The following is a 27,799-nucleotide window of genomic DNA, read 5'->3' as shown; positions in this document are numbered from 1 at the left end:
ACAGTCGTTTTTCACTCTCTCTATTGGCAAGTGGAACAGGACAGCAACTGACTTCTTATGGTACAAGGCACCCTCCTCCATGCCCCGTCTGGTGGTTTGCGGAGTATGTATGTAGATGTTGAAGTAGTGTTTTGGCGTCATACAGAGCCTCAAATCTCACTACTGTGTGATGTTCATAAGCCTTCTTCTTGCATATGTAACTTTCATTCAGAATGCCAGAAGCATACAGATGTGGCTCCCGCAAGAGTAAACTTGTTGCGTTAGAGTGCAGTGGCCTATACGGAGACTGATGTGTGCAACTTCCCATTTCAGTGGCCGGAATTAGGTATTCCAGTGATGAAACGAAGTGTAAACCAACCGCATTTTGTTGTCCTTCCGTGTCAGACGTCCTTTCTTCAAGTAACTCGTGACCTCGATGAACGGCGAGCTGGTAACCAGCCAGATAATGACACGTCCTGTTGCTTTAGGTGACATATCAGCTTGTTCGTTTACTCGAACAGCACGAACCCCGGTACACGGCAGACTGACAGTCCCTTCCCCTGCGGCAGAAGGGTGACCTGTGTAATCTGGACCCCTTTTGTCTGCCAAGTAGTCTGCTGAAGGGATTAGAAAGCACTGAGCCAATCAGGATAGATAAGAAGAGTCTTCCCTTGGTCACATCTCATCTGCTCCAATAACTTCAGCAGCTTGTATACCATCGCTCTGAATACTAAAGTATTTTGAGGGATGTTCCTATACCGAATTCGTATGTGAACAGCAAATATTGTTCCCCGTCTTGACCTGCCTCCCTGCGTAACTTCAAAATTGTGGAATTGATGTAAAACATTACAACTCATTTTTGAAAACCTTATCTGTCTTTTGATGCAGTAGGCAATCCCTGCAGATACAAACCTCACTTGGTATTCCGCTGGGTTGCGGCCTCTGTATAGCTCATTATCTAGGCATGAGGACGTGTTGCTACAGTGATGAGAGAAAATACTTCAGGCAATGTTTTAGATAAGTAGAGTATAGAAATGAACCGTACTGCTGGCTTGATATAGGAACTGCGCTGAACTAGCTGCCATTGCCGGAATTACCACTACACCATGAGTCTGGAGGCTGTAGGATGCATGTTCGGGGAAAGACCGCTGCAGGTTAACAGGCAGAATGAAACCTCCCCTTAGAAAAATTATAAATGACTGTGCTGGTAAACCTCTTTTTTGATTTTCAAACAGATGAGCAAAACTGAACGTACTCAGACATTTCTCTTTTTATTTATTCTGATCATCACTAAACTGACACACAACACCTTAGCGCAACGCAATCTGACCTTCAATAATCCCTACAAAAGAATGGTCCTGACCAACAATAACCTATACCTTTCATGAATCATTTACCTCACAAAAATCTTCGTTACTCGAAATACTACAATACAACGAGCGCCAATACTGCCAGCTAAATAAAAGATTCTAACTACTGAAGGCACTAACTACTGATAGGCTTAGTTAGCAAATGAAAGATTTTGATAGAGAACAAACAATGTATTTACCTTAATAAAATTCAAAAGTCAATATATATATACAGGGTGTTACAAAAAGGTACGGCCAAACTTTCAGGAAACATTCCTCACACACAAAGAAAGAAAATATGTTATGTGGACATGTGTCCTGAAACGCTTACTTTCCATGTTAGAGCTCATTTTATTACTTCTCTTCAAATCACATTAATCATGGAATGGAAACACACAGCAACAGAACTTACCAGCGTGACTTCAAACACTTTGTTACAGGAAATGTTCAAAATGTTCTCCGATAGCGAGGATACATGCATCCACCCTCCGTCGCATGGAATGCCTGATGCGCTGATGCAGCCCTGGAGAATGGCGTATTGCTTTCAAATGCCCCCATAAATGAAAGTCAAGAGGGTTGAGGTCAGGAGAGCGTGGAGGCCATGGAATTAGTCCGCCTCTACCAATCCATCGGTCACCGAATCTGTTGTTGAGAACCGCACGAACACTTCGACTGAAATGTGCAGGAGCTCCATCGTGCATGAACCACATGTTGTGTCGTACTTGTAAAGGCACATGTTCTAGCAGCACAGGTAGAGTATCCAGTATGAAATCATGATAACGTGCTCCATTGAGCGTAGGTGGGAGAACATGGGGCCCAATCCAGACATCACGAACAATGCCTGCCCAAACGTTCACAGAAAATCTGTGTTGATGACGTGATTGCACAATTGCGTGCGGCTTCTCGTCAGCCCACACATGTTGATTGTGAAAATTTACAATTTGATCACGTAAAGAGAACATTTGCACTGAAATGAGGATTGACACATTGTTGGATGAACCATTCGCAGAAGTGTACTCGTGGAGGCCAATCAGCTGCTGATAGTACCTGCACACGCTGTAAATGGTACGGAAACAACTGGTTCTCCCGTAGCACTCTCCATACAGTGACGTGGTCAACGTTACCTTGTTCAGCAGCAACTTCTCTGACGCTGACATTAGGGTTATCGTCAACTGCACGAAGAATTGCCTCGTCCATTGCAGGTGTCCTCGTCGTTCTAGGTCTTCCCCAGTCGCGAGTCATAGGCTTGAATGTTCCGTGCTCCCTAAGACGCCGATCAATTGCTTCGAAGGTCTTCCAGTGGGGATACCTTCGTTCTGGAAATCTGTGTCGATACAAATGTATCGCGCCACGGCTATTGCCCCGTGCTAATCCATACATCAAATGGGCATCTCCCAACACCGCATTTGTAAACATTGCACTGACTGCAAAACCACGGGCCAACTGGCGGTGAATCGAGGAACTACAGTACATACTGACGAAACTAAAATGAGCTATAACATGGAAATTAAGCGTTTCCGGAAACATGTCCACATAACATCTTTTCTTTATTTGTGTGTAAGGAATGTTTCCTGAAAATTTGGCTGTACCTTTTTGTAACACCCTATATATATATATATATATATATATATATATATATATATATATATATATATATATATATATATATCAGTTCATGATATACAGTATTTCAAATTTACTCTTTCTGATGGACACAAGTCCAGATCGTCTGCTCTCAAAATTCTGCCTTCTCTCCCCCCACATACACCACTGCTGGCGGCTCACCTCCAACTGCGCAACGCTACGCGCTGTTCACATCCAACTGCCCAACACTGCAATAGCAAATATTCCAACAATGCCAACCAGCCACAGACTGCACACAGCACAGCCAGTGATTTTCATACAGAGCGCTACGTGATGTTATCAACATAAAAACCTAAGCAGCTTACTTGCAAAAAGACTAATCAGTCCTTCTTCAGGAATGAAATTCTTCAGTGGTGAGCATTCCTATGCCGACTTGTTATTTATGATAAGCATCTAGCTTCTAACCTCGCGTCATTCGACTATCGTAACAAGTTCTAAATAAATATTTAAGGAATCTGCAAAGAAAAACGTCCATTGGACCTTTCCTCAGTGGCAATGAAGAATTGCGGAGGGCATGACCTCGTACGAGGTTAGATCTCTTCTACAACCCATGATGACGCAACAGCTTCGTCCCCACATGCATAAGGGACAGTGACCCATCTTCCCTCTTCTCCCCCCCCCCCCCCACCCCCGCCAAAGGCCCACCCCACTCCCTTCGTCCCACAACCTAACACGCCTAGGTCGTTCGTCGTCGTATTTTTGGCTGTTAACATGGACACGAAGACTTCTTATCAGTCGCCCACAGAAAATGTTCCAGACCAAAGCCGAAGTTACTTTTGGGCACGGTCAAATGGACGGAACTGCCGCACTTCTTTGCAACTACGGTGACAAGATCTTTACCTAATGCACTGACTGTTCTTGGACTTGTTCCTGCATATGTAACAGTATAACCTTACTAGATCTTCCTTAACAACGTATTAAATTTCGTTGTACTACTGAAGTATTATTACTATTACTAGCCGGACGGAGTGGCCGTGCGGCTCTAGGCGCTACAGTCTGGAGCCGAGCGACCGCTACGGTTGCAGGTTCGAATCCTGGCTCGGGCATGGAGGTGTGTGATGTCCTTAGGTTAGTTAGGTTTCATTAGTTCTAAGTTCTAGGCGACTGATGACCTCAGAACTTAAGTCGCATAGTGCTCCGAGCCATTTGAACCATATTATTATTATTATTATTATTATTATTATTATTATATTGTTTATTATAATAAACACAGCAAATGAGCTCACCATGCTGGATTTCGTATTTTATCACCAGTATCTCTCTTTCCAAGCGTCTAGGGCTGCGTAATATGTCGGCTAATGATTCGTACAGAGCCACGTAAAGTGGCTGGTTATAATTTGCAGATGAATATTACAACGCGCGTGGTTCTCAAGTGCCCACTAAGATCTTTGGGTATCGCTCCCAGTGTGCCAGTGCCGGCCGGTGTGGCCGAGCGTTTCTAGGCGCTACAGTCTTGAACCGCGCGACCGCTACGGTCGCAGGTTCGAATCCTGCCCCGGTCATGGATGTGCGTGATGTCCTTAGGTTAGTTAGGTCTAAGTAGTTCTAAGTTCTAGGGGAGTGATGACCTTAGCAGCTAAGTCCCATAGTGCTCAGAGACATTTGAACCAGTATGCCAGTAACCACTGGGCCACTTTCACTTGTTTACGTCAGAGTTGTCGCAGTTAGATTTTTAAGTCCTCGTATCTGGGAAGATTTTGTAGTAGTTTCTCATCAGTTTTGCTATAACCTGGATCAGCAATGTCAATGATCTACATTTTTTATTTCCTCACAATTATGATGTTTGGAGTATTGTATCAAAGCATCCAATCTGTTTAACGCTGAAAGTCTCATAGTAATTTGGCATGATCGTTTCCAGCAAGCGGTTTCTGGCTTGTGGTCCCACCAGTTTCTTGCCACAGGCAGATGGTAATTTTGGCAAACGTTCCGGTGGATCATTCGTGCCACATCATTGCGCTCTGTTTGTATTTAAGCTGAGCGATCTGCCACATCTCAAAATATGGTCAGATGTTTTGTCAGCTTCTTTGCGGAGTCTGCACCTTCGGCCTTTTGATGCTTTCTCGATTCTGGTTCTGACGGCGTTAGCTATGATGGCTTGCTCCTACGAAGTAAAAAAGCAGTCCTTCAGCCTACTCCTTTAGAGTTCCGTTGGTCAGCCAAGACCATGGCTTTTCATTATCTATTTTGCGTTCAATCTTCTCCAAACACCGCCCATTATAATCTCCCCCCCTCCTTCCTTCTTCCATCTGTTGTCCACACTAAAAAATGCCCAGTCCAAGTAATTAATAAGCAAAGTATTTTTTGAAGATGTGGAAGGAGCGAAAATTACAATAAACTTCTAACTTTACTTAGCTTGTCATGTTGAGGTGGCTCCAGTTGCTCTTGTCTAGGGGCCTGATTCTTGAAGCTGAAAATCTAACATCAGGTCTTCACATTTGGTTTAAACTAAATAAATTGGAAGATGGTTGTTCCAGAATTTTTTACGTAAATTTATTTTCCACTGATTTTCTCACATTTTAGTATATCTTACAGAAATTTGATTTTTCACATTTACATAGCCGAAATTACGTTGTCTGTATCTATTATACAAAAATGCGTCGGATCATATCAGAAGGAAGCTTACGACTCCCACACTCTGTGGAAGTAACAATATTCCAGAGAGTTTACAATTTTTCTTAACAAATGAATTCCTACTACTTTTCGTTACGTTATTAATTCCGGTTATTATTTCATAAATCCAGAAATAAACATAGTAAGCAGTACATAATTGTGTAATTAATAATAGAAATTTTAAGTGCGCAAATAATTCGTAATTTCAAACGTTTCTGAAAAAATAATTTCAACTATAAATTCAGAACCAGTACTTATCGATTATAACATCGAAACTAAAATATTGTATAAAGTAATTTCTTTTCGCAAATTTTGGCTTGGAATATAACATACTCTGTATAAAATTATATGAAAATTCTCGGGAAAGCAACGGTGATAGTACTGAGACGTCCAAAATTCGAAAAATGATGCTGGTATCGACAACTACTGTTGAGGAAAGGTAATGCTAGAGAAGGACATCCCGCTGCACCAGGCAATGCTTTATTGTGCAGGCTGTCAGTGCAGCATAAAGACTGACAACCAGAACATTACGACCACCTATCTAATAGCCGGTATGTCCACCTTCGGCAAGAGTAACAGCGGCGACGAATCGTGGCATGGAAGCAATAACGCCTTGGTAGGTCGCTGGAGGGAGTTAGGATAGTGGTAAGGCCTTACGGGACCAAACTGCTGAGGTCATCGCTCCCTAAGCTTACACACTACTTAATCCAACTTAAACTAAGTTACGCTAAGGACAACACACACACCCATGCCCGAGGCAGGACTCGAACCTACGACGGGGGGATCCGCGCGAGCCGTGACAAGTTAGGGAATTGGCACTACATCAGCATACACAAATCACCTTCTTCCCGGAAATTCCGGGGAGGGAGCAATGAGCTCTGACGCAACGTTCAATCAAATCCCAGATGTGTTCGATCTGGTGAGTTAGAGGGCAAGCACATCAATTGAAACTCGCTACTATGTTCCTCTAACTACACCATCGCACTCCTGGATTTGTGACAGGACGCATTATCTTGTTGAAAAATGCCACTGCCGTCGGGAAACATAATCGTCATGAAGGGGTGTTCGCGGTCTGCAACCAGTGTACGATACTCCTTGGCCGTCATGGTGCCTTGCACGAGCTACAATGGACCCATGAATGTCCACTTTAATGTTTCCCTGAGCACAATGGATCCGCTGCCAGCTTGTCTCCGTCCCGCAATAGAGATGTCAAGGAGCTGTTCCCCTGGAATACGATGGATTCGTGCCTTCCCATCAGCATGATTAAGAAAGTATCGGGAGTCATCATTCCACGCAACGCTCTGCCACTGCGCCGACGTCCAGTGCTGATGGTTATGAGCCCATTTCAGTTGTAGCTGCCAATGTCGTTGTTTTAATATTGGGACATACATGAGTCGTCGGCTGCGAAGGCTTGCACTCTGCCTAGCATTAAATTCTGATGTTAGTTCCGCCTTAGTTCGCCGCCTGTCATGTTCTACCAGCCTGCCCTGCCTTCGATGATCGGCATCTGTAATGAGGAGTGGTCGCCCAAACCCGTGACGTCTGGGCCTGCTTCACCTTAGTTTCGCCACAGCACTCCTCGAACACCCGTCAGGTCTTGCGGTTTCGGAAACGCTCTTGCCGAGCCTCTGGGCCATCACAATCTGTCTCGGTCAAACTCAACTGGATCGCGCGCCTTACCGATTCTACGCAAGAATAGTACGCTCACCGGTACTACATACACCCTGGCTGTGTCTGACTAGCACTTATTCCTTGTCAGGTGACGCTGCTATCGCCTGGACGAGTTTATATTGGCAGCAGGTCAGTGGTTCTGGCTGATCAGCGTATGCCTCTACAATATGGATATTCAGGTTGGTTATGTTTGACAACCAGTCCGCAACACTCTGTGTTACTTAATGCAAGCCTTAAAAACATGATGTGGGCAGTTTTCCGCAATACGTCTTATTGTCTGCTCCTGCGCATCTCAGTAACATGCAGCACTTTCGCAACAATTACATTATTTGTCAATGTGGAACATTTTCCTTGTCCCGTTCGGGCGCAGCTGAGTCCCAACGAGGAAGGTCAGCCTTCTTCATTAGGTCTTGAATTACGTGAAAATTCTTGGTGGATGTTCGTTCCAGCGTTCTTTCTACTTCTGGGTGATACCGAAAACGTCTGTGACCCGAAGATCGACCTAGTGTGGCTTGCCTAACTTTAGACGTACAGTTAGTGAATTCTGAAACGAGATATTGAGAAGTGAGTTCTTACGGACTTTTCGTAAGAATTCTCATCTTAGCAGATTTCCTTATGACATACGGAAAAGCAATATTGGAAAAAGGCAACCACTGAACAGGAGTATGACGGTGTCAGTACTGATTATTTGGCCTCATTCAGACGTAAATCTGTCTTAGTTGGATGTGCGCTGTTCCCCCATACAAATCCTCAGTATTCATCAGCTGAATACACAAGTGAAACTGCATCATTGCTGCGTATTGTATTTCCATTCGTTTCTGGCTCTTTCGCGGAGCACGTTTACTCTTAACCAAACTTCTTTAACAGGTTCATGCGGTGTTCCAATAAAGACAGTGTCCGATCGAGTGTGACAGCTAGATATTTATGTGAACTAGTTATGATAAACTTCGAGCATATCAAATACAACGAGTATCTTCCTGCATGCCTGTTTGTTACGCACATTATTATGCAGATGTAACCCTGTTTTACTTGGATCTGAAACGTTATGTGTGTGATTACTATGCGACTTCTTACGCTAAAAATATTTTGTAAAGACATATTAATTATCTTTTTGTTTTGTCACCAGAGCATATTCTTTACAGCAGAAATAATGCAAACTCGACAATCCAAGAACATATTCAACTGCAGTGTATTCGCATCTGCATCTTCGCGCGAATCTCCTGTTAGGAACAAACTGCGCAAGCCCAGCTACGAATAGGCAGAGTGCTATTTTAACGATGGTATTTTGAGTTACGTGTTGCCCGTAAATCACTTCAGCAGTGTTTTAACGGCCGCCGGAATATCATAAAGGAGAGGGCAACTGCTGACAGTGGAGGAGAAGCAAGAAACCCATTTTGATATGAAGAGCGAGCTAGAGCACGGGGCTCCATCCTCGTCGGCAAGCTCTTTAAAACTTTACCTGCGGCGACGTTTAGGCACTTACATAATTGAAAAGGGGGTGCGTTTGGGGGCGGCCGAAGGGGAGCGCCTTGCTGAAAGAAAACTGTTTCAAAGAAAACTGCACCGCAACACATTTATAAAGGGTCTTGGGGAACGCAGTGGCAATACTAATCACAGCTGGACTGGCGAGTTCTTTCTTCTCGAGCACAAAAGCAGCGACGGGCGGCAACGGGAGGCAAGGCGCGCACATGGGATGCCATATCAGGCGAGGAGACACTCTACTGGCAACCATGTATTCACGGTTTCGGCTGCACAATTTGGCACGACAGTGAACGAAAATCAACGATAGGACATGAAACTCCGATCAGAATTTGCTTGAGAAAGTGTGTGGCAAATGGTAGTAACAATTTTAACGTTCCGACGGTATCGACTAGCTTCAGCGTATTCTTGAATAATACAATGGTTATAATACTCGTATAATATTCAAGTAATACCCTAACTCAAAGTTTGTCTTTATAATCGAAACAGAATCGATATTCTAGCACTTTGTATCAGGAATGCAGATGAGTACCTGCAAAAAAAAAAGTTATAATTACGTAACTTTAAATTTTCAAGTTGATAATTTACACCTTTTGAATACTACTTGCACAGTGTTAGAGCAATGATTTAGTAGCCGCAAGAAAAGGAGCCTTACCCGACCGTTACATCAACAACCGTGCTCAATGAACGAGTCCGAAAGCATTAACCATACTGTCACTGATATTTGATGTGAGTCATGGTCAATAGCCAGCCAAAGAGCGAAGTTGGCGTGCATCTCAGCACCGCTGCTTGTCTGTGCCGCGTGTTGCCTACTCATACGTTCAGGCAATACAGAAAGTTCTACGCATCTGTCGCTACAAGGCTAACAGTACACACACACACACACACACACACACACACACACACGATTTATTTAGTCAGTCTCGATCCTGCAATAAGAGAGATGTGCAAATACCACCCTTGCAACTAGGGTTTCGCTTGGTTCACGTAAGGCAAATGCCGATAACGAAAATCATCTCACACATCTTTTCAGTTGCTATTTACTAGCTGGCCGCAGTGGCCGAGCTGTTCTAGGCGCTACAGTCTGGAACCGCGCTGCTGCTACGGTCGCAAGTTCGAATCCTGCGTCGGGCATGGATGTGTGTGATGTCCTTAGGTTAGTTAGGTTTAAGTAGTTCTAGGGGACTAATGACCTCAGATGTTAAGTCCCATAGTGCTCATAGCCATTTGAACCATTTTGTTATTTATTTACAACCACTTTCAACTCACTGCCAAAATTAAGCGAAATGTGCGACGAAATAAATTACTCTGCATAATAAGTGTACCAGTGAGCTGAGCTGAAGCTTGAGTAACATAGCGGTACTGTCAGTAGTAATGAAAAAAGAGGGAAAGGAATATATTTATTTTTCACAGATGAGCTTCTCTGAGCAATTATTGCGTTTCTAGCCAACATCTTTCACGAGGTCACGGTTTCAGGAGTAGAACACTATGTACTCAAGTGGAAAGCTATTTCATTCAACTGATGAAAATACCGACGGTACATACAAATCGGGTAGATTCTGAAGAGGGCATTGTTCATATGCATGAGACGGTACCTGGACGACGAGCGAACAGGAGGGTTCGCTTAACGCAAGGCAGAAATATTGCTGAACGTGAAATATAGTCTTGGCAAGGAGAGTCGATAACCGGAGAATAACTAATGGAGTTGTTGTCAGAGGAAATTAATGGAATACGCAGGAAGGAGAGCTGTTCGCGAAAAGCAGTTATTTATGTGTGGGTTCATAAGAAATCAGAGCAAAACTGTGTAAATCATCAGTGGAACAAACGTGAGCTACAAACAGAAACTATACTAGCGAGAAGAGTAAAACAACAGTAATAGTAATGATAATAATCGTCGTCATCATCATCGCTACTTGTTCCGTTTTGTGCTTTTCTCTTTAGCTGTGCATACTTAACGCTTCCGCTGTTAGTAGATAACATCTTCCTCTTCCTCTTCCTCCTCCTACTCTCTCTCTCTCTCTCTCTCTCTCTCTCTCTCTCTCTCTCTCTCTACCATTCCTTCAATCCTTTGCTGGAGTGAACACTGGCGTCTCAAAGTATGTCCTAGCCAATTTTTCTTTCTTATCCTTACGGCGTGTACGAGCTTTCTGCTCTCCGCAAATCCTCTCAAACCTCCTAATTACGCACTCTGCCTTCTCAAGTCACATCCTGTTTGTTTCCTCCATACCCACATTTCCTGTGCCTCTAGCCTACTTTCCTCAGCTTTTCGTAACGTCGAGGTCTCGATCTATATATAGTATTACGCCAGTCTTTTCTTAGGGTTTTTATTCGGTGGCCGATACAGCAATTTTCACTTTTTGCTAAACACCTGCTTGGTTATCGCTATTCTCGAGTTTATTTGTGTGTCACGCTTTAGGTCATTCGTTATACTTTCCAAGTACTTGAATTTTGTAATCTGCTCTAGTTGTCCGTCTATCGCGATATTAGCTTTCACTCCTTTTCTGAGCAATATCAAGGTTTTGATCTTTTCCTTATTTATTTTCATTACGAATATTCCGCATTTGCTATTTAGGTCCTCTACGATTTCATAAAGTGAAACTATTTATAAAATGTCAGGTGCCTGGAAACACGGGAAAAATGACGTGTAACAGAAATTCAGTTATCCAAATAGAGGGTGTACTACGAATACAGTAAGTAGAAAGAATTACTAAAGCACTATTATGAAACGAAGCTAGACAGCGTTATTGGGCAATCAAATTTGAAATGTGGAGCTCGTACAAACTCTTTAACCGCTAAAAGATAGTGTGGCTCGTGAAAAATTATGTAACGCTGTAATAAAAGTATCCCCCGTTGAGCACTCGCTTTGCGCCTGTTGGCCCTCATCCACCGCAATATCCCGCGTTTTACAAGATGGATCAGGCGCCGGGGCGTTTCCGCGGTTCGTAACGTCACGTCCCGAGGGTGCGATTGATTTTAATTAACACGCGCCAGCGAGTCTCGCGTGTGGAGAACGAAAAGAGCAAAGGGGTTGCGCGCGTAGACAGAAGGCGCGGCAGGAGGTGGCGATAGGGGAGGGTAAAGCGAAATTGAGGAGAGGAGGAGAGTGTGGTTGCCGTGGCGACGGCCGATCAGCGAGAGCGCCGAGACGCGATGGTAGCGCAGCGGTTAATTGGGAGTAACGGTGGGAAGTAACGCAATTTGACAATTACACGGTCAGCTATGGGCGCACAGGTCAATAGGTCCCGCTGGGCCAGCAGTGACGTTGGCAATTTGTGCCGCCGCCAGCAAGGGGCGGCCGGCGGGCGATTCTTTACCCTGGCCTGCGGAAGCGACGCCTAAATTATTGCGGGCGATTTAGTGCGCGCCCGGAGAGGCAAAAAAGTCTGCAGAATTATGATGGCCCGAATTAATCACAGTCCCGCGAAAGCCTGCGGTATGCTGCGGCGGGCATGGGGATTTTTCAGCCTTGTTAGCTGGGCACAAAACATACTCGAGGATAGTCACAAAACAGGACAAATACAGATCTCGTGAACATATTTGTAACATTACTATCTCTACGATTTCTTCTTTGATGCATATACCAGGTGGTCGGAAACAGAGTGAAAACCTTGTAATGGTTCAAATGGCTCTGAGCACTATCCGACTTAACGTCTGAGGTCATCAGTCGCCTAGAACTTAGAATTAATTAAACCTAACTAACCTAAGGACATCACAGACATCCATGCTCGAGACAGGATTCGAACCTGCGGCCGTAGCGGTCGCTCGGCTCCAGACTGTAGCGCCTAGAACCGCACGGCCACTCCGGCCGGCCCTTGTAATGGTGTTGCACGGTAGGTTGTGCTGAGAAATAACTGTTCAGAAAAAATTCGATAAGTTGCGTTAATTAGCATTAAATTTATCCAATCAGGCCGTTGCGTGCACAAATTCAAGCGGCCTGCCAGAAACGGTGTCACCAAATGCGTTCTTCGTTTGGTTTCCTAAAGCCGAACAAGAGAGCGATACAAAAATTGGACATGGGACGGTAATGAGGATCTAATCCGAGCCAAAGGCTGAGCAGTCTCGTGCACTATCATCTGCACGCTGAGAACAAATGATACTGATTGTATCTGCCGGGGCACTTGGATTTGCTCGCTCAACGGCTGATTGGGTAACTTCAGTGTTAAGTAACTCGGAAACAGCTGAGAGTACTGAATATTTTTTAACAATTGTTTCTCAGTACAACCTACCCTGTTACACACTTACAATCTTTTCAGACTGTTTCTGACTACCCTGTATTTTTTCATTGCGTAAATTGCAATTTCATCGGCGCGCGGAGTGGCCGCGCGGTTTGAGGCGTCATGCCACGGACTGCGCGGCCCCTCCCGCCGGAGGTTCGAGTCCTCCCTCGGGCATGAGTGTCTGTGTCGTTCTTAGCATAAGTGTGTAAGACTAGGGACCGATGACCTCAGCAGTTTGGTCCCTTAGGAATTCACACACATTTGAACATTTGCGATTTCATCCACTTAAGCACGTACGTTTACGGTAGAATCACACTGATGACCCAAAACATTATAGATGATGACCATGTCGAGAATGAATGCCGCCTATGCTGTTCCGGACAGGTGACAAGGTAAGGAAAACGTATAAGAGGAACAGAAAAGAATATGGGAGCTTTCTGGTGACAAAATCTACTAACGTCGGCGACTTTCACAAAGCGCAAATTGTTACGGCCTGGCGCCTGGGAAGGAGTATTTCGAGCAAGGTGAAAGTCGGCTGTTGGCGTGCTGCTGTCGGCAGTATCTACGACAAGTGGTTCTAGGACGGCAAGACGCGAGTACTTGACATGGTGTTGCATGTCCACACCTGGCCATACGGGTTGGAGACTGACCCACTCTGTAAATTACGATAGGCGGCTATCTGTGGCAGAAGTGGCGACAGAGTACAATGCTGGTGCAGGCACAAGTGTGGCAGAGCACGTTGTTCAGTGCACGTTGTTGAATATTAGACTGCGCTCCACACGACGCCTATGGGTTCCCATGGGACCTGTCGTAGCAGTCGTTTGCACCAAGGGACTGCGCGAATAATATTGTGGAACACCTGTATTGGCATTTTCCAGCAGTATAACTATCCTTGTCACAAGGCCAGAACCATACTACAGTGTTTTGAGAGGCTTGAGAGTGAACTCGCGTTGGTCTTTGCCACTAAATTCGTATGATCTGGACAGATGGAACACATCTGGGATTCTATCGGACGCCAGCTCCGCGCTCACAGTCCGCCGGCCCACAATTTACGGAATTTACGGATGCACGGGAATTGCATAGCTGTCCGTAGCCATCTAATGCCACATACCTTTGAAAACCTACGAAGGACTTGTCGAAACCATGCCACGCGGAATCACTACCGAATTACGTTTCAAATTCGGAACAAGACCGCACTAAGCTGGTGATCATAGTGTTCTGCGTTATTGATGTAAGTCACGTAGCGGTGAGTGAGAGACTAATTGGTGGTCAAAATTACGTGAAGCTATGAGAATTTACAGAGACGATGAGAGTGGAATGGATCATAGAAGTCACGCTAACCCCGGTGGCGACTGCTTTTATGTGTGCTGCAGATTTCTGCCCACAGAGCTCACATCTATGTAAGCAGAGCGGAAGATCGACTGATGTTGTTGCACGTATGAACGCTAATATTGACGTGAAAATGTACTAATTTATTTCACGTCGAAAACTGAAATTAGTTTCTCTGCAACGGTAGCAAGCACTGAAGTTGTCAACGAAAGAGGAGTGTTCTCACCAACTCAGGCGCCTTACCCGCACCTCAGTTCCATTGTAACCTTCCCGTATATAAAAATTTCCGGTACGAAAATGACTGAGAATGGAAACATGAATTTTGGACGTAAGCAGCGCTACGTCATGTCCCTGAGAAATCAACCTGAATAAACTGAAAAATTCTTACCTCCTAACGGTGTCGCCGGATAACGCTGTCTGTATATCTGCTCCTAAATGACACAGCTTAGTGCAATGCTGGCCTATTTACTACTACTGAACAACATTTGTCTGAGATTTGCATTATTAGGAAAAAAAGCTGACTTTGCTTGTTGACACAGCTGCATAGCTGGTCCTCTGATTATTAAACAACACATGACTATGATCTGGGAAACTTTGTAAGATATTTAAATTCGAGTAAATGACTGTTAAAAAATTATGTTCTGAAAGACCTTACTATTGAAAAAATTTCTGCAAACCATTACATAAAAAACTGAACATTACAAGTCAGACTTAATTAGTGCTGACAAATCACAAAAAGATTGAAACAAACTCATGTTAACATTTCGGACAACAAATTTAAGTACGCGTATGGCGGTGAAGAATAATAAAGTTTACCTTATACTACGTGGCAAATGAACTGCGCTGCACCAGCGGCGACAGCTATTGCTCTTACATGGCTACCAACTGTACTGTAGCGGTGAGCTACTACGACTTCTCCGTAACAACGAACTATTGCGACTGCCCCATAACAACGAACTATTGCGACTGCTCTGTAGGAGCGACCGATTACTGCTGCTGCCGACACTGCTCTGACCTGTGATTCGATTGCGGCAGAGATGTTTTATATCACAGGTAGCGCGTGAGCAATACGTGGAAATCACATTTGCCCCAGTAGGTTAGTGTACAGTAGACCTCTTACATAATGAACCCCTTACACCATCCTATTAGTGGGAGGCACTTCCGTTATTCTCAGTGCCCTGTGCAGCTGGAAATCACTGGTTTCCCAACTACCCGTTCCTTCGCATTCCTCTAATTCATATACAACTTATACTATCACTGTCAGCCGCAGGAGCAAGCAGTGTACACTATCTGATCAGACGTTTATTAGCGGACATTAATGTCGGGTATGTTCAGCTTTCGCCTTTATGGCGGCTTGAACTCTGCTGGGGACACATTCACTAAGGTGCCTACGGAGGAATGCCAGACCAGTCTTCTTCACGAGCTGAAAACAGAGAAGGTACTGATGTTGGACGACATGGCATGGAGTGAAGCCGACGTTTTAATTCATCCCAAAGATAATCCATTGCATTCAGGTCGACACTCTGGGCTGGCCGTTCCATTTCAGCAATGTAACTGTCGACAAACCATTATCTTCCAGATGCTCCTTTGACAGTTCTGTAAAAGTTGTTCATATACTTACGCATTTAGCCTTTTTCTTTTCTTTTTTTTTAATAGAGTAAGGGGACCACGACCTAAACACAAGACACATCCCTATAGCGTAACAATACCTACCCCGCACTTTGCTGTTGGCACTACACGTTCTCAAGGCACTTGTCAAAGCTCAGCCTTTCCATCGGACTGCCACAGGGTACAGCTATAATCATTACTGTTGAGTGGCGTCGCTCTTTACAGCACCTCAGGTGCCGCTCCGCATTGATCACAGGAGTGTGAGGAGCCGCTCGACAACTGTACCCCGTTCCTTTTAACTTTCGACGTCCAGTCACTGTGCTGTAGTCCGATCCACGAACGATGGCGGTTAGCGCAGGTCGAGACGCAGACGGGGATTCCATTTCTACCGGTTCCACGCGACAGTTGCGGTACGATCGTACACGTGCTTTGAGATTCATGAAAGAGGTTATCTTGCATATTACGCCTCTCGCTTGCTGTGGTAGAATTTATAGTTTACTGGTACCATCAGCCACGACCACTCGCAACACATGGAATAAAAAGTCACTAAATAACTCGCTACGATCACATTAAAAGTTCGCACTGGCTACGACATCCACTGCAGGGCCCTCAGAATACTATTGAAAGCTTATTGGTTGCCGGAGAATGCATGACGTCGGTGCGCAGAACAAACAACTCGACCGTCATCGTTCGTGAACCGAAGTCTATCTGGACGTCTGGTAGCACTTCGGAATTCACGCGTGAATTACTCCGCTGATTTCATGTAGCTTTTTACAATCACTTCTTTAATGCTCGACGGTCCCTCTCCGTCAGCGTATGAGGTCTGTCTAGTCGTGTTTAGCTGAGGTTGCCCTTCGCGTTTCCATCACCAACAGTCGACTTGGGCATCTCTAAGGGTTGAAATGTCCCTGATGAATTTGTAACTCAGTTGACATCTAGTGACTAGTCCCAGTTGGAAGTCACTGAGCTCTCCTGATGGATCCATTCCAAGTAAAGAACCTACTTACAACACAATACTTTTACACAGGCGGGTCCGCCCCTCGTGAGAGGAAGTGTTCAAAATGGTTCAAATGGCTCTGAGCACTATGCGACTTAACTTCTGAGGTCATCAGTCGCCTAGAACTTAGAACTAATTAAACCTAAGGACATCACACACATCCATGCCCGAGGCAGGATTCGAACCTGCGACCGTAGCGGTCACGCGGTTCCAGACTGAAGCGCCTTTAACCGCACGGCCACACCGGCCGGCCGGAAGTGTTCAGTTCGGCATAATACAGAGTTGTCCGGATACTTTTGATCAGGTGGTGCATATTGACTCACTGCTCTCACACAAGGGCAGAATGTAAGAAGCCGTTTAGCTAGTCTCTTAAATGATGAATACTTGGACACAAAGAAAGCACGTGACAACTCAGTTTTCAAAGCGAATTTCTCTGCTGTTATATCGGCCCTACTTTTTCGAGTGGGAAGGCGTGAGAAGAAATTAAAAAAAAAATGGCTCTGAGCACTATGGGACTTAACTTCTGAGGTCATCAGTCCCCTAGAACTTAGAACTACTTAAACCTAACTAACCTAAGGACATCACACACATCCATGCCCGAGGCAGGAGTCGAACCTGCGACCGTAGCGGTCGCGCGGTTCCAGACTGAAGCGCCTAGAACCGCTCGGCCACCCCGGCCGGCTGAGAAGAAATTGTTTCCGTTGCTAGCGGAATACGAGGGTGGAATACGAGAAGACAGAAGGCCGAAATTCTAAACCTAGCTTTCAAAAACTCGTTTACCGTAGAGGGCTGCAGCACCATTCCCCTTTCAATTATCGAACAAACGCAAGTCTTTAGTGTATCTGGGATTGTAAACAGTTAAAATCCTTAGAGGCCAGGAAGGTATTTGGCCCAGACGGTATCCCCGTAAGATTATATGTTGACTATGCTACAAATATAGCACCATTCCTATCCATCATCTATCAGAGATCATTGGAATAGCGGAAAGTTCCACGGGACTGGAAGAAGGCCCAGGTCACAGCAATCTATAAAATGGGTAGAAAATCGGATGCACATAATTACCGGCCAATTTCACTGACATCGATTTGTTGTAGAATCATGGAACATATTTTGTGTTCAGACATAATGATCTTTCTAGACTCTGAGAAGTTCATCTGCAGAAACAAGCACGGTTTTAGGAAACAGCGGCCATGCGAGACACAGCTGGCCCTCTTTGTGCACGACAAACAACAGGCTCTAGATACCGGCTCCCAGGCTGATGCCATATTTCTCGATTTTCGAAATGCGTTCGACTCAGTTCCGCACTGTCGCTTGCTCCAAAAAGTGCGCGCTTACGGTCTATCCGATGACATATGTGGTTAAATAGAAAGTTTTTTAACAGACAGAGAATGGGGTGATTTCAACAGAAACAAGCGTAACTTCAGGTGTGCCCAGGGCAGCGTAATACGTCTGCTGCTTTTTAAGACTTACGTACACGATCTGGTTGATGGTATTGACAGCGGCATTGGACTGTTTGCCGATGATGCTGTAGACTACAGGAAAGTGGTATCACACGAAAGTTATGAACAAATCAATGAGAATTTGCAGAAAATAAATGCGTGGTGTTATGACTGTCAGTTATCTCTCAATATTAGTAAGTGTAACCTACTTCGTATAACAAGGCGAAAATCCCCTTTAATGTACGAGTTCAAAATAAATGCCCAATCTTTGGAAGCGGTAACATCCGTCAAGTATGTGGGTGTGACTATTCGAAACGATCTTAAATAGAATGATCAGATTACATAAGCAACGAGCAAGGCGAACTCTAGATTGCGTTTTATTGGTAGAATCCTGAAGCAATGCAGTCCTTCAACAAAGGAAATAGCTTACAATACGTTAGTTCGTCCAGTCTTAGAGTATTGTTCGTATGTATGGGACCCTTACCATTTTGGTTCACATTCAAGAGATCGGAAAGGTTCAAAGCCATCGGGAGAGCGTTACAAATCTCATAGAAAGTTTGACGTGGGGTACACTTGCAGATAGACGACGCGCTAAACGGAAGGGCCTGCTCACTACATTCCGAAATCCGATCTTCGCCGAGGATGTAGAGCATATATTATTACTACCAACTTTCAAATCGTGCAATGATCACCATTCAAAGATGGAAATTAGAGCTCGTATTGCGCGTTCAATCATTTTTGCCTCGTGCAATCCGCGAGTGGAACAGAGGGGGGAAGGGGGGGAAATGTGACTTTGGCGCGAATTGTGCCCTCCGCCACACACCGCTTGGTGGCTAGCGGCGTAGATATGTAGATGTAGAGGAGGTGCGACGTGAGCGAGACGCCTCAGCTGGGCGCGGGCGCAGCTGTGAAACGTGAGCGGGTCGGCCCGAGCGCCGCCAGTCAAAGAGATAATTAGCGGCCGGCGCACTGCGCCTTCATTAGGCTGTCCATCACCAGACCGGCAGTAACCGGCTCCGTCTCAAAGGTCTCACCTCTCCGTTTCCCTCCAGCAGTAACTGTCTCAAAACTTGCGCACTGTAATGCACTATACCTCGACATACAGTTCCCCCCTCCAGTGGGATGATCCACCAATATCTGAAGCTTGTGGAATAGTATTTTCCGTATAACGTGTCCGCAGCTCGTGGGTCAGTTGAAAAGTCCCTGATGAATTTGTTACTCAGTTGACATCCAATGACTAGTCTGAGTTGGAAGTCACTGAGCTCTGGGGAATCGACCCTGCCTCTGGATGCAGGGTCCCCAGGTCGATTCCACAAACGGGGTCCCCTGGCTTTATCGGTATAACGTAAATTAAATGCATACGTGTGTGTGTTATGCTGATATAACGGCAACCGTCATTGTCGCTGGCGAACTTTCCTCCATCCTATCAGAGAGACGCAATAGCGTAACAAGTTATTTAAAATTATGTGAAGTGTCCGGTATGATCCCTATAGTATTTGGAAGAGGAAGTCAGTGAGATCTGGGTAAACGGTTCGGCTCCTAGTCAGCCGTCCACATATAACAATCAATTTTATCATTTTTACTCAGCAGATTCTTGTTCTATTAGGTCAGAATCAGCACAGTTTTATTCAACTACGGAGACACCACTCTGAGTGGATACACTGATCACCCAGGCACCGTGGAAAAGTGAGCTGAATGTTTTACATGTCATATTTGTGTCCTAAAAACGTTTTCTAAACTAATTGGTGGATTTTGATACACAAGAAGATAATGGATCAATTGATTTTATCAGTGATGAACTGCATATCTATATCGACACAGTCCGGAATCCTGAAGCAAATTGCTAAAGTGTACTCCTGAGGAATCGTGGCACCAACATCGGCTGTGACAACAGATATCGTTCAAACCACAATGCTGTTGAGTGATCAACACTGAGCTGGACGGATACCGTGAATCGCAGAAATAGATTCCGTTACGGATTCGGAATGCGTTTTCCGGTCCGGATTGCCGAATGAAGAGTCGCTCCACTGTGCAGGTAATGATACAGTTCCAACGCAGGCGCATATTATGCAAACACTATATACTATACATTCCGGGCGGGAAGGAGCGCCGGTCCCCGGCACGAATCCGTCCGGCGGATTAGTGTCGGGGTCCGGTGAACTGTGGATGGTTTTTAGGCGGTTTTCCATCTGCCTCGGCGAATGCGGGCTGGTTCCCCTTATTCCGCCTCAGCTACACTGTGTCAACGACTGCTGCGCAAACAAGTTCACCACGTACGCGTACACCACCATTACTCTACCACGCAAACATAGGGGTTACACTCGTCTGGTGTGAGACGTTCCCAGGCGGGGTCCACCGGGGGCCGAACCGCACAATAAACCTGGGTTCGGTGTGGGGCGGCGGAGGGGTGAAGTGGACTGCGGTAGTCGTCGTGAGGTTGTGGACCACTGCGGCTGCGGCGGGGACGGAGCCTCTCCGTCGTTTCTAGGTCCCCGGTTAACATAACATAACATACCATAACATATACTATACAAGAGTGAAGTACCGAAAGTCTACATTCTATTGTGTGCATAGCTGTGTGTCGTCGGCAACAATGAATAAAAGATAAATATAGTTGTTTGTGCGAATATTTTTATGTAAGAGACGAACGTAACAAAACAGAACAGTGCAACATTTGTGATGAACCATTACTTTCAAAGCGATTGCGATGAGCCTGTCAGGAAATGTGTTGTAGGAAAACTTTCATTAGACGTTCATGTATCTGTGGTCACGCAGATATTTCAACTTCAATCAGGAGTCCTTACTCAGCATTCACAGAACTGTCGTATACTGCTTTTGCATTTCGCAGGTTTCAGTGTGCTGTACTTCTTACGTGGAACCTATGTAATAATTAATAGCTTTCTGGAACCTTTTAACTGGTTGGAGGTGGAAAGTTGTCACCTATTCCTCTCGCAGTTAATAATTTAATCCGGCCCTAATTTGAACATCGTGCAGATTTGATATCACCTACATGATTCCTCAGAGCTCTTGCAATGTCCTGAGACAGCACCACGCCGAGCTGATTCTCATCTCTCGTGGTAAGTGCACGACACAGCCTTACCTCCAAACGACGCGTTTCCCTGAGAGGTAGACGCCAGATCAGGTGGCGCTCTGTTTCGCACCAGAATAATGGCGGAGATTTCTCTCCCGGGACAGGCGCGGGCGCTGCGCGAGACTCCTCAAACAAAACTCGTCGCTGGCGCCATTACGCGGAGCGGCAGCAGTGAGAACTTGCGCCAGTTTCTGCCGACGTGTGCGCCGAGCAGACAAATGGCGAGCGCTGGGGCCGCGCCGTCTTGCCGGGATTCAATAAACGTCTCTCTCTCTCTCTCTCCCTCTCCCTCCCCCCTCTGCCCAGGAGTAGCCGCCGCGGCTGGACGCTGTTCACCCCCGCTTGACAAAGGGGCGCACTTAGCGGTCAGCCGCTGGTTTATGCTAATCATCACTCACCCCTGCCGCCATTAATCTCCCGCCCCCACCTAATAAGACATCCATCTTGTCACCTGGGCGCCTGTAGCGCCTTGCCGTCGCGCGCCAGTGACGAATACCCCGTATCGCTGTTACCGCTAACAATACAGACGGCCCCCCACGGCGGACTCGCAGCAGAACAATGCTATTGTCATCAGTGAACATGGATTTTTTATATGTGAGGAATGCGCTGAATGTAGTGTCAGTTTGTCAGAAGACTCTTTAATAGGGTCGTTATAAGCTCGATATTCACGCCACTGATACATTACAGGTGCAGTGATGGTAGAGGTGGTCCTGTTGGTGTTGGTGACGCTGATGGTGATGCTGTGCATATGAATCCCTCCAATTTGTGGTTTTAGTAGGATGGTTTGCAAACGGCTGAATAATGAGATCCACTTTATAGTAAGAACCTGTTACATAGTCCAGACGAATAAACTTTGATGGTAATCGAACTCTGAGACATCAATACACCACACCAGAAGAATGAAGTGGTGCCAGCTTCGATGCTAAACTGAAAGAATCGTATTAAGGATAATCTGAAGAACAATTCACATTCACCTTTTCGTCACTCCAAGCATAGCAAACAATTTATTTAGTCAGTTTTCATCCTCACTATCTCGTTGAGTAACATTAATTTCAAAAGCAGGATTTTTACTTGAACATAATAACAACGGCCCTCTCCTATCACAATCTCATAGAAGTACTTCCAAGCATTTAAAAATTTTAGTTACAAATTCTCACCACAGTACGTAAATTCGTAAGGGAATTCTTCAGAAAGGAGCCATCAGAAGTAAACAAGAAACTGTTCGTAATAATATTAGAAGGGAAAAAGCTCATGTTACTATTAGTTAACCTGATTATCAGTTAACCGGAGATTGTCCCAGAAAAGTGTCAACTCCGATGAGAGATTAATTTTATCTGGAAAAGTAAAATGCTACGCAAAAAGCACAGTGAAGATAAAAAACTGGACACGTTTTTTCATCACATCTCCTCCAAAGCTATGAAAGAAATTTTCCTCTAGGAACTTGTACACACACTGCAATAGAACAACATATTACAAAAATCATACAGATAAATCACAAAAATAATGTTGACTCAAAAAGTGTCTAACGTGACGAGACGTAACGCAACTGTTCGAACAAGTGGCATGCCATAAATCAATTCTAAAAAATACATTTCAAGCAAAAAATTTAAAAGATTTTTCATTGTTCAAAAGGAGCATTTATAATAGCACACGTTTATAAAATGGCTCTGAGCACTATGGGACTTAACTGCTATGGTCATCAGGCCCCTAGAACTTAGAACTACTTAAACCTAACTAACCTAAGGACATCACACACATCCATGCCCGAGGCAGGATTCGAACCTGCGACCGTAGCGGTCACGCCTGCTCCAGACTGTAGCGCCTAGAACCGCACGGCCACGCCGGCCGGCGCACACGTTTATAACAGCACAGACTGATAATAGTACACACACATTTATTAATAGCACACACAACGTCAATGTGGGAAAGAATCACCCTCAGCCACGATACGGTGGCTACAGTACTGAGCGACCTTGTTGATAATGATAGTGAACCGTGGTGCGATTTAAGGAGGAACGGATATCAAACGCTTCTTCGGGCACCTGTCATTAAAAATGGAAAGGAATTTAGGGTTTGAATTCCGGTCGACAATGTGATCGTAGCTCAAGTACAATAAAGAAGCTGCAGGAAATCACATTTTCGGAAGAATTACACCAGCACTCACCTCAAATGATTCAGCAAAACCCGGGAAACCAAGGTACTGGTGCCAAAACGCGAATTTGGAACCCGTTCCTCCTGAATGAGACCCCGGATCTTGACCAGCATTACTGAACAATGGGGTCGAAATACCCGTCCAGGTTCAATATGGTTCAAATGGCTCTGAGCACTATGGGACTTAACATCTGAGGTCATCAGTCCCCTAGAACTTAGAACCATTTAAACCCAACTAACCTAAGGACATGACACACATCCATGCCCGAGGCAGGATTAGAACCTGCGACCGTCACGGGCGCTCGGTTCCGGACTGAAGCGCCTAGAACCGCTCGGCCACAGCGGCCGGCACCCATCCAGGAACAAATTATGTTTCTGTAGGTTCCTTTGACAAGGACACGACTGATTTCCTTCCCCATCCCTTGTCCCATCTGAAGTTGTACTGCAATGACTTCGCCGACGTCCGAACGTTAAACTTTTAACTTACTTTTCCTTTCTTTTGTAAGTGGTTGGCTGGACATTCTCAATGAACCATTTATGATGGTATCTAGGTACACCTTAGGACCTGGATTGCAACTTTCTTGTATAGCCATTTCATCGTGCAAGTGTTGCGAGCAGTAATGATACTTCCTAGCGCGTCCTATGGGACAATTCTAGTTCACAAATGTTCCTGCGTGGTGGAATATCGGCGTCACCTACCGCGCGACTGTCATGGAAATAAACATCAACAGGCCGCGCCTGGTACACGCGCTGTCTATGCACCTTGCCACGGTTCGCGCGGCACCCCCCGTTGGAAGTTCGAGTCCTCCCTCGGGCATGAGTGTGTGTGTTGTCCTTATCGTAAGTTAGTTTAAGTTAGATTGAATTGTGTGTAAGCCTAGGAACAGATATCCTCAGCAGTTCGGTCACATAGGAACTTACCACCAAAAAACATCAAAAGCGTCGTCGGAACTGCACTTGGTAAGACACAGAAAGCTCTGTCTCCTCCACAAAAAAATGCCCTCACAGGCATTCCTTCGGATGAAGACATCTCTTTCAGCTGTGTCTTACACGAAATTTAAGTGGATAGCTGTATGCTACGAATTTTCGCCAGATCAAAGCACGTCTGCTGTCACTCTGCAAACTAATGCGGAACTAGGCCTTGAAGAGCCGATAGTCTTTGCAGTGGTCCTGATGTGAGTAAACATTGCCTCCAGTAACGGGTTGCGAGACAACTGCCTGTGCTTCATAGCGTCACATAAAAGCAACGTTCCCATGAAGCCTTCTGCATACAGCAGTCTGTATTATCACTTTCTTGTTAGCATCATTCTACTGCGTCGGCGTTGCAGTTTCACTACCTAGGGACAAAATAAGCGAGGTGGTAACGAACTAGGCAGCATAGCGATATCTATGTGGGTCGTTATGCTGCGACAACTCTCGTCAAATAGACAACTAAGTGGTAGCGTCTAGGCAGTTTACTACTCATGTTTGTTTGCGCTCCTCTGTTATACAGAATACCCAAGGAGGAATGGTCAATATTCAGGAAAATGACATGAATGCTCATTTCAAGCAAAAACTTCATATGGACACACACCCTATTCCGAATGGTTTCCGAGATAGAAACATTTAATGTACATTTGTTTTTGGGATATTGGCGCGGACGAATATGTCTTACCCACACAACCTATTTGACGTTTTAGTCTAGCCCAACCTGCCATGTTGCTTTCAGCCTCTTTGCTCGAGATATTTTTCCGCCATTAAACCTACCCGCTGAACACGCAGTTGTCCATGGTGTGTAGTGAGTGAAGTAGTGCGTAGGATTGCAGTGTATCATAGAGAAGCATCGTTTAACTGTGTTCATTCACGCGCTGGCTAAAATGGTACACATCGAGCGAGGTAGCGCAGTGGCTAGCACACTGGACTGGCGTTCGGGAGGACGACGGTTCAATCCCGCGTCCAGCCATCCTGATTTCGGTTTTCCGTGATTTCCATAAATCGCTCCAGGCAAATGCCGGGATGGTTCCTTTGAAAGGGCACGGCCGACTTCCTTCCCTGTCCTTCCTTCATCCGATGAGACCGACGACCTCGCTGTCTGGTCTCCTCCCAAAAGCAACTGCAAGGCTCCACATCTACACTAAGGAAAAATATTCAGTCACGGTGTATGTTACGACTTCTGCGATGGAAATGCTCTTGCTGCTGTCTAACAACACCGTCTACGGTTTCCGACACGTCGAACTCCTGATCGTACAGTGTGCACCGGAGTTTTCAGCAAGCAGTGTGAAACGAGAATTCTTGCAAGTTCCCATTTCTCTTCTGAACTTTTAGTCGAACAATCTGTGGAGAAGCAGAAAAAAATTGTTGAAATGGTGCGGCGTAGTAGTCCTACCAGCATACGGCGACCTTATCCACGTATCAACGTCCCACGAAAACGTGTATGGCCATCGTTGCACGCGCAAAATATTCACCTGTTTCACATACTTTGTGAAAAGTATCTTGTAATGTTTTGTAACTGTTGCACATGTGGACATGCCTAAATATGATAACATACTGAGTAATACAGAAAATAAATAACAATGTACATTAAATGGGTTGTATCTCAGAAAATATTCGTGATACGGCTCATGTCCATACGAAGCTTTTTGCTTTAAATGGTAGCTCGTGTCATATACCTCATTATTAACTATTCCTCCCGAAATATCTTTTATCTGCACGAGGGCTGACACGGAAGAAACTTGACTGAATCTGTAATTTTTTTTATAATTACGAAAAAGTGTACACTTCGCCTTCCAAATGGGAAGCATTTGAGTCTACAAACATCTATATACGTTCCTTCCATTTCTTCTTGTCGTTTTTCGTTAATATACTCATATCTACGGTTTCTGTTTCTAGCGAAGCGCGAGAATACGCACGTAGTAAACTGATCGTCCATGGCACTGACTTTATCGATTTGGATGACACTTACACGGCGTAACGACACAGTTCAAGACAGAAAAACAGTCGCTTGCTTATGTGCCAGCACTAACGATTCGTTAGTAATTCAATCACTATCAGTACGGTTTTGTGTAGAGGTACGACAAAAATTATCGCTCCCTTGTGCGTACGACCAGTGATTATAAATTGTTGCTACAGTCTAGAAACAACAAAGTACTAACCTATATTACTCAAACTGAGAGTTGAGGTGTGTGTGTGTGTGCGTGCGTGTGTGTGTGTTATAATAATTATATAAATTGCTGTTACACCGGAACAGAACGGCGCAGCTGACAAAACCAGAGCTAGCTGCTATCAAGAGGCGTTGGGCACCTATGTAAACTTCTGCAAAGACGCCGCTAAATTAAGCCACCTGGTGCGCACACCGGGGATCATTTGCTACTATTCAGGGACACTATTACTCCTTGTTGTTTGTAGTACCATTTAGAAAATTACTGTCAAATCATTTCCAGTCTGTGCATATGAAGTAATAGTGGAGTTTGTGTGTTAGAATTACACATGCTCAGTTGTCTCTCCTTACAATGAGCAAAGATACGCTTGCGTTTAGCTGTTAACATTTAGAGTGGGCAAGGTCCTGAACTTCATAATAGTAAACGTTTTTAATTTGTCCGTATGAAGACTATTCCACAAGTCCACTAGATCAACCGGCTACAAAAAGTTGAGAAAAGGAAGTATGAATATGTAATAAACATTTGTATGTCCTCAGTCATATGATGGGATCGATCGTGTTCCATATGCGTTCCATAAACCACCTCGAGCAAATGCTACGATGGTTTCTTTAGTAAGGTCGCTGCCAGACGTCTCCCCTCCTACTTCTCCTTCCAAATACTACTACAAGTACGCTACTGCACCGTACCTTGTACCCTTAGTATCAAAGGTAAACGCCCTATTTCGTTCTTTATTCGCTCAACGCTTTACACGGTATTCATTTCGCGCTGTACGCTTTCCGAGGTGACAGACAGTCGTGTTGTATCTACTGTTGTTGCAGAATTTTTTTCTTTTTCTGCGAAATGTATTTGTGCGTCAGCCACGCTGCCAATTGTTCACATTAATGAATGAGATTTTTGATATATGACATTTCTGTCACTAGCGCTCGAGATGGAAGCGGCCAATCTGATTAATTACTGTTTCTGGTTATCTTTTATGTAGTGTTTCTATACATCTGACAATGCAAATTACACTCAAGTGTGATCAATACGAAACAATTTTGTTCATCTGTTGAACGGGGTCCCACGTATTAAAACTTCAGCTTTATTTGATACATTGTT

Source organism: Schistocerca americana, chromosome 1, assembly GCF_021461395.2.
Source record: "Schistocerca americana isolate TAMUIC-IGC-003095 chromosome 1, iqSchAmer2.1, whole genome shotgun sequence".
Lineage (NCBI taxonomy): Eukaryota > Metazoa > Arthropoda > Insecta > Orthoptera > Acrididae > Schistocerca > Schistocerca americana.
This window is presented reverse-complemented; position numbering follows the sequence as displayed.